The sequence below is a fragment of the Somniosus microcephalus genome, chromosome 7, assembly GCF_052327205.1.
Source record: "Somniosus microcephalus isolate GS21.2 chromosome 7, FLI_Smic_1.0, whole genome shotgun sequence".
Lineage (NCBI taxonomy): Eukaryota > Metazoa > Chordata > Chondrichthyes > Squaliformes > Somniosidae > Somniosus > Somniosus microcephalus.
In genome coordinates this window covers 56023414-56030542 of record NC_140993.1, presented here as the reverse complement: position 1 = coordinate 56030542, position 7129 = coordinate 56023414, and positions in this window count along the sequence as shown.

Genomic DNA, 7129 nt, shown 5'->3' with positions numbered 1-7129 from the left:
GACACCCTGGCACTCCCATGGGGCAGCACTTCAGCATTCGGAGCAATCTGCTGGAGCACAGATTGCTGGCCTGCTGTGGCACGGTGAGAGCCCAGGGGAAATGTGTCCGAACCAGCGAGGATGGCAGCAGCCAGTGCTCGCGTGGCCTCAATCTGCGTCGGCATGAGAGCAGCCAGTGACTGCATTGCAGCACTAAGCATTTGTGTGTCAGCTGCCTGTGCTACAGCAAAGTGCTCCACACTCCTTGCCAGTGATTCAATGCATTCGGGCACCCTTGCCACTGCAGCCATGAGCTCAGTGTGCCTGTGCTCCGACTGGGCGCTCATTTCAGTGAGGACCCGCTCCTCCTCTGCGTCCAGTGCAGCAGGACTCGCTGGCATACTCTCCCTCCGGGGAGAAGGCCCCCGAGCTTCCCTACCCCCATCGTGTTGCTGCAGCCCGCTGGGACCTGGAGCTTCACCCTCATCAGACCATTCCCCCCTGCTCCCCTCCAGCGAAGGCATGTTCCCAGTGTGGGCATGGGCTTCCTCGGGAAAGGGTGGCGCTGAAGCTCCGGCTTCCTCTTCCTCCTCGCCTTCAGCTTCACTCCCACTGGCAGCTTGAGGGCCCGTCTCCTCACCTGGTGAATCACCATCTGAAAGCAGGGAGGTACAAGAGTGGCTTTAGCGTGAGGACAGGGTGGCAGCAAGGGAGGAATGAGTGCAGCGATTTAGTAATTTGGATTGAAAGTGTCAAAGGCTGGTTTTGTGAGGAACAAGTGGAAGGAGAGAGGACAAAAAGGTGATGACCTTACCATTGCTGTCCAGAATGGGATCGGCGTCTCCAGTGGCGACGGGACCAATCACCCGGCTTGCCACAATCCTCTGGACGCGACCTCAAGATCGCTGAGGGGTTGCAGCTGAGGCCACCCTCCACCGGTCCATTGCTGCTGTCTCCTATTATGAGATACCTTGGCCTGCAAGAAAAAGGACGGCGTCTGAGTAAATATACAGCCATGGTCTTGCCTGAAATGCCTCCCATAGTTGAATAGCCCTTACTGTATGCAGCCATGGTCTTGCCTGAAATGCCTTCCATAGTTGAATAGCCCTTACTGTAAGCAGCCATGGTCTTGCCTGATGTGCCTCCCATAGTTGAGTAGCCCTTACTGTATGCAAAGTGTGGAATGTGCGTGTGTGTTTGATGAAAGGGCCATAGGTGTTGGATGAGTGTTGGGCATTGGGGCTTTTAAGTGAGGTTGAGATGGAGGGATGGAGAGGTTTTGAAAAAAAGGCACTCACCCTGACAACCCGAGTGAGGTCGTTGAACTTTTTCCTACATTGATATGGGTCCTAGGCACCATGCTGCTTGAGGAGACTCTCTGAGCCACCTCCCTCCACACTCTTCTGTACTCATGTGGCAAAGGCCTCCTGCCACTCTCTGGGTACAGTATAGATCTTCTGTGCTCCACCGTGCCAACCAGTGCCTCCAAGGTCCGCTCGCTGAAGCGCTGTGCTCACTCCCTGGCCCTCTCCATAGTCCTTGGCTGCAAGATTTAGCCACAGGTCTCTCCAGGCCGAGATTCAAGGCTCCAATGAGCAGGGTGTGGCTGCAGAGCAAGGTCGACCCTCCCCTTTAAGAACTGACCGGCGCCAGTGTGTCTGTGTTCAATCACTAACTGACAGCACCTGCGCTGCGCCAACCCTCTGCGGTAGTGCCTCACTCCTCGGCCTTAGCGCCTTAAGAGAGGTGTGTAGCGCCTGATTTAGTGCTCCAATCACCTCCAGGGGCGATAAAAGCAGTCAAAGGCGATAATTAGCGGCAGTTGCTAAATTTTGCGCACGGCCGATAGCGGCGCCCCAAACAGGGCTATACCGAATTTCTCCCCCTTGATCTTTTACAATCGGCTATCGATCTCTCTGCCAAAACGCATCTCCGCCCATAACAATTGCCCCATACCCAAGTGACAGAGCATTATATGCGAGTTTCCTGCAATTGCGCTTGCTCTTCAAATTACAGCCAGATTTTCAGGCGTAGCAGAAAAACAAGTCATTTCCCTGGTGTCTTATTGAAGTTTTTTTGAGTGTTTTAGAAAAAAATTAAATCTTACTGCTATCTTCAATGTATTTTCTGTTTCTTTGAATGCATTTTTATGGCATGGTGTTGTATAAGTCACATTAAAAAAAAGTTTCCCTGATTGCAGGTTCTTAAACACGCGGTACCTAATTTGTATGAAACGAACAAACTTGAAGAAATATATGGTCTCATTTCAGCGCTTTCCTTGGGCCCCAATTGTTAACACTGGTTTCGGCTGATACAGGCCCATTTATGTTCGGGCATAATCTAATTAGATTTGCAGGAAATGTGATAACTTGACATCAGCGTGGGATTATGTGCATTTTCAGGTCTAATTTCCAGGCACGCCCAAGGGGGAAATTCCAGGCCGTATGCTTTGTAACCTGACTACATGGAAAATGGAGACTTGGCAAGGTAGCAGACCGCCAATCCCAATTTTTATTTTAAGGGGATTAAGTTTTTCATCTAAATTTTTTTGTAGTGATGGGTTTAAACACTGGCCTTTCACCCCTGCGGCCTGGGTTCAAATGGCTTCAGTGCCTGTTGACCCTAAGGACCTATTTGAAATGAGTTTGGACCGTCTTGGTCCAACCTCTACAGCATAAAGCTGGCTCCAGATGGTTGGTGTGAGGAATGGAAAGTATCACATAATGCAATAACAGCTATTATTTTGAGGTTGTGATTGATGCACATTGTTGGAGCAAAGTGGAGAGCATTTAATCAGAATCTAACCTGTTCTATACCTGGCCTAAGAGTGTTCGTTAGTAACACAGAGTGACCAAAAAGGGCAATGTTCCAATGCGCCAGTGGTGGAGGGAGTGAATGTTTAAGGTGGTGGATGGGGTGCCAATAAAGCAGGCTGCTTTGTCCTGGATGGTGTCGAGCTTCTTGAGTGTTGTTGGAGCTGCACTCATCCAGGCAAGTGGAGAATATTCTATCACACTCCTGACTTGTGTCTTGTAGATGGTGGAAAGGATTTGGGGAGTCAGGAGGTGAGACACTTGCCGCAGAATACCTAGCCTCTGACCTGCTCTTGTAGCCACAGTATTTATGTGGCTGGTCCAGTTAAATTTCTGGTCAATCGTGACACCCAGGATGTTGATGTTGGGGGATTCGGAAATGATAATGCCGTTGAATGTCAAGTGGTGGTGGTTAGATGCTCTCTTATTGGAGATAGTCATTTCCTGGCACTTGTGTGGCGTGAATGTTACTTGCCACTTATCAGGCCAAGCCTGAATGTCGTCCAGGTCTCGTTGCATGCAGGCATGGACTGCTTCATTATCTGAGAGGTTGCAAATGGAACTGAACACTGCACAATCATTAGCGAATATTTTGGTAGACTATTAGCAGCGATAGAGCAATTATATTACTGAATCTGATTACTGTTACTATCAATACATATGTCCTTTAAGAGCTATCTGTGACACTGTTAATTGAAGATGATCATCCATGTTCTTGCATTTTGGCTCCTTGAGCTGTCAGCTCTGCACAGTGAAACAATAAAGATTTCAATAAAATCCTTGGAGTTGCTTCTGGCCTGTGGCTGTCGTAATGCTTCCAAAGTGAATTCCTTACTTTCATAATAGTGGGATGGAAATCTTTTAATGATTTCAAGCCTCTGCTTGCATACCCGAAGTATTCAGTCTTTTCTGCTATAATGTGGTGGTGGAAGGTTGCAATCAGTTTTTGGCTGCATTTTAGATACCTGAGGGACGTATGCTTGAATTCTGGCAGACTGATCCAGGAAAGGAAAGCATTCATTTTAGTTTGTTGTGAGATGGTGTGGAAAGTGGAAAAAACGGATACAGCACGTTATAATATCAGGGTTATTTATCAGAGTTGTTTGTTCTTTCTATTTTTGTGCTCATCAAGTTGTGGAATATTAAGAATGGAATACTTTTCTACTTTTTTAATGCTGATGCCACTTGGCACCAAGTGTAGGACTGATCCTGATTATAGCTTCATCTGCACCACCCTGAGCAATTCAATTCCTTGAGGGTGAATCATCACAGGATCTTCTGGTCCTTTAGCTTGGATAATAGTCACTTTTCTTCCCTCCTTCTTGTAATGTCCGTGTGTAATTGAGACACGGACTGCAGAAGTTGGTTATAACAGGTGTTTACTGAATGGAGACAAAACTGGAACTACTATACAAAGTTACTGCACAGGCTTATATACAGGGGTGCTCACTACTGGTACTGCAGTATACAGGGGCTGCAAAATATAGTTCCTTCTTCAAGGTACATACATTACAATTCCTCCCCTTTTAGCTAAACAGTACATAACATTCGATTAATAATTAAATAACATATTTACAATTACAGTTGCTATATACATTAGCTGAAGTTAATCAATTATAAATTCAGTCTTTGAGGAGGCTTCCTGATTCTGTCTGGATAACGCCTCTTTGGGGTATCAGGTTCTTCTGGCAAAGTTGATTCGGGATCAACGTCGTTGTTTGGTTCGTCTGCTTCCAATATCACCGATTCTGAGGTAGATGCAATTGGTACTTCGGTTTCATCACCAGGTGTATAGGATCGTGGTGTAGATTTGACGTTTTCCAGTGACTCTAGAATCTGGTCAGCATGGCGTCTTACAATGCTCTCTCCAACGTCCACGGTATACATTAGAGGTCCTTGCCGTGTGCAGATCGTTCCTGGCTGCCATTTCTCTGTGCGGTAGTCCCGGGCCAAAACTGGTTGACCTATCTTGAAACTCCTGGTTGGCCTTTCATTCATATTCTGAAACTGCCTGTTCTCCACATCTCTTCTGATGTTTGGCTTAACCAAATCCAAGCGGCATCTTAGCCTTCGATTGAAGAACATCATGGCTGGAGTTTGGTTGGTAACCGCATGTGTTGCATTCCGGTAGGCAAACAAGACGTTATCCATCTTGTGTTGTAGGGGTATGTCTTCATTACACATTGCCTTGATAGCCTTCTTGAATGTTTGAACGAACCTCTCAGCCAATCCATTGGTGGCTGGATGATATGGGGCGGATGTGTAATGCTTAACACCATTGTTCTTTAAGAACCTCCGGAACTCTTCAGACACAAACTGTGGTCCATTGTCGGAGCAAATCTGTTCAGGCAGCCCATTTCTGGCGAATATGGTTCGTAAGACCGTGATAGTTTTTTCTGTGGTGGTTGAGGACATTTTTATTACCTCTGGCCACTTTGAATGTGCATCCACCGCAATTAAAAACATCGAGTCCATAAATGGACCAGCAAAATCAATGTGTACCCTTTGCCATGGAGATGAGGGCCACTCCCATGGATGTAGAGGGGCTTGTGGTGGGGCGTTTTGGACCTTCTGGCATCCTGTACAGCTCTTGGTCACCTCTTCGATTTCTCTATCAATTCCCGACCACCACACAAACGCTCTGGCTAAGTTCTTCATTTTTACCCCTCCCAGATGACCCTCATGAAGCTCATTGAGCACTCTATCCTTCAATTTGGGTGGAATTACTACTCTGGATCCACACATCAAGGTTCCTCGGCACACTGACAGCTGTTCTCTTCTCGGCGAGAATGCTGGCAACAGTGGTTCGCCATGTGCTGGCCATCCCTTCACCGTTAAATCATAGACCCTGGAGAGTGTCGGGTCATTTCGTGTTTCCTTTTCTATGTTTGCATTCGTCACAGGTAGACATTCAACTATGGTCGAGTGGAATATCTCCACAGGAGCCACTGCAGGTGCTTCTTCCACCGTCGGCAACGGTAGGCGCAACAATCCATCAGCATTCCCATGCTGTTTAGTTCCTTTGTACTCTATGTCATATTGGTGTGCCCCTAGGAAAAGGGACCACCTCTGTAGCCGTTGTGCTGTCATTATCGGGACGCCCTTCTTAGGGTTGAAAATGGAGACAAGAGGTTGATGATCAGTTAGTAGAGTAAATTTCTGTCCGTGCAGGTAGTGATTGAACTTCTTCACCCCCCACACCAGGCTGAGGGCCTCTCTATCAATCTGGGCGTAGTTACGCTCGGCTGAAGTTAACGAGCGTGACGCAAAAGCTATCGGCCTCTCTGAACCATCAAGGAATTTATGTGACAGTACCGCTCCAACGCCGTAGGGAGACGCATCACACGCCAGTCTTATCGGTAGTGATGGGTTGTAGTGAGCCAATACTTCTCTTGAAGTGATCAGGTCTTTACACTTCTGAAAGGCCTGCTTACATTCATCGCTCCATTTCCATGCTACTCCAGTTTGTAGCAGGGCGTTCAGTGGGTGCAGAATTGTGGACAAATTCGGCAAAAACTTATGGAAGTAATTCACCAATCCGAGAAATGACCTCAGTTGCGACACATTTTCAGGCGCTGGAGCCTTAACTACCGCTTCAATTTTGTCAGGGGACTTATGTAACCCCTCTTCATCAATCACGTGGCCACAATACGGTATTTGTTTCTTAAAAAACTCGCACTTGGGGCGATTGGCTTGTAGCCCATGTTCTCTTAGTCTAGTGAGCACCTGCTCTAGGTTGGCAAGGTGTTCACTGTCATTTTCACCTGTCACTAGGATGTCGTCCAAGTAACACTGAGTCCCTGGAGTCCCTTGCAGGACTTGTTCCATCGCTCTTTGCCATATAGCCGGAGCTGATGCTACTCTGAATACCAGTTGAGTATACTGGTAAAGACCTTTGTGAGTGTTTATCGTGAGATGTTTCCTAGAGGATTCTTCAACCTCCATCTGCAAATATGCTTGCGCTAGGTCAATTTTTGTAAAACGTTTCCCTCCGGATAGTGAGGTGAAAATATCTTCTATCCTCGGAAGAGGATACTGTACTGTGTGAAGGACTGGGTTCACAGTCACCTTGAAGTCCCCACAGATGCAAACCTTCCTTGGCTCCTCAGACTTATTGTTTAACGTTTTCTTCATGACAGGAACGATGGGTGTTGCCCACTCGCTCCAGTCTACCTTAGATAACACGCCTGCATTCTCCAGGTTCTCCAGCTCTGCCTCGACGGCTGGGCGAATTGCATACGGTACCGGTCTTGCTTTGAAAAACTTGGGAATTGCATTTTCTTCTATTTTTATCGAGGCGGTTACGCCTTTAAGATTCCCAGTCCTTGTTGAAATAC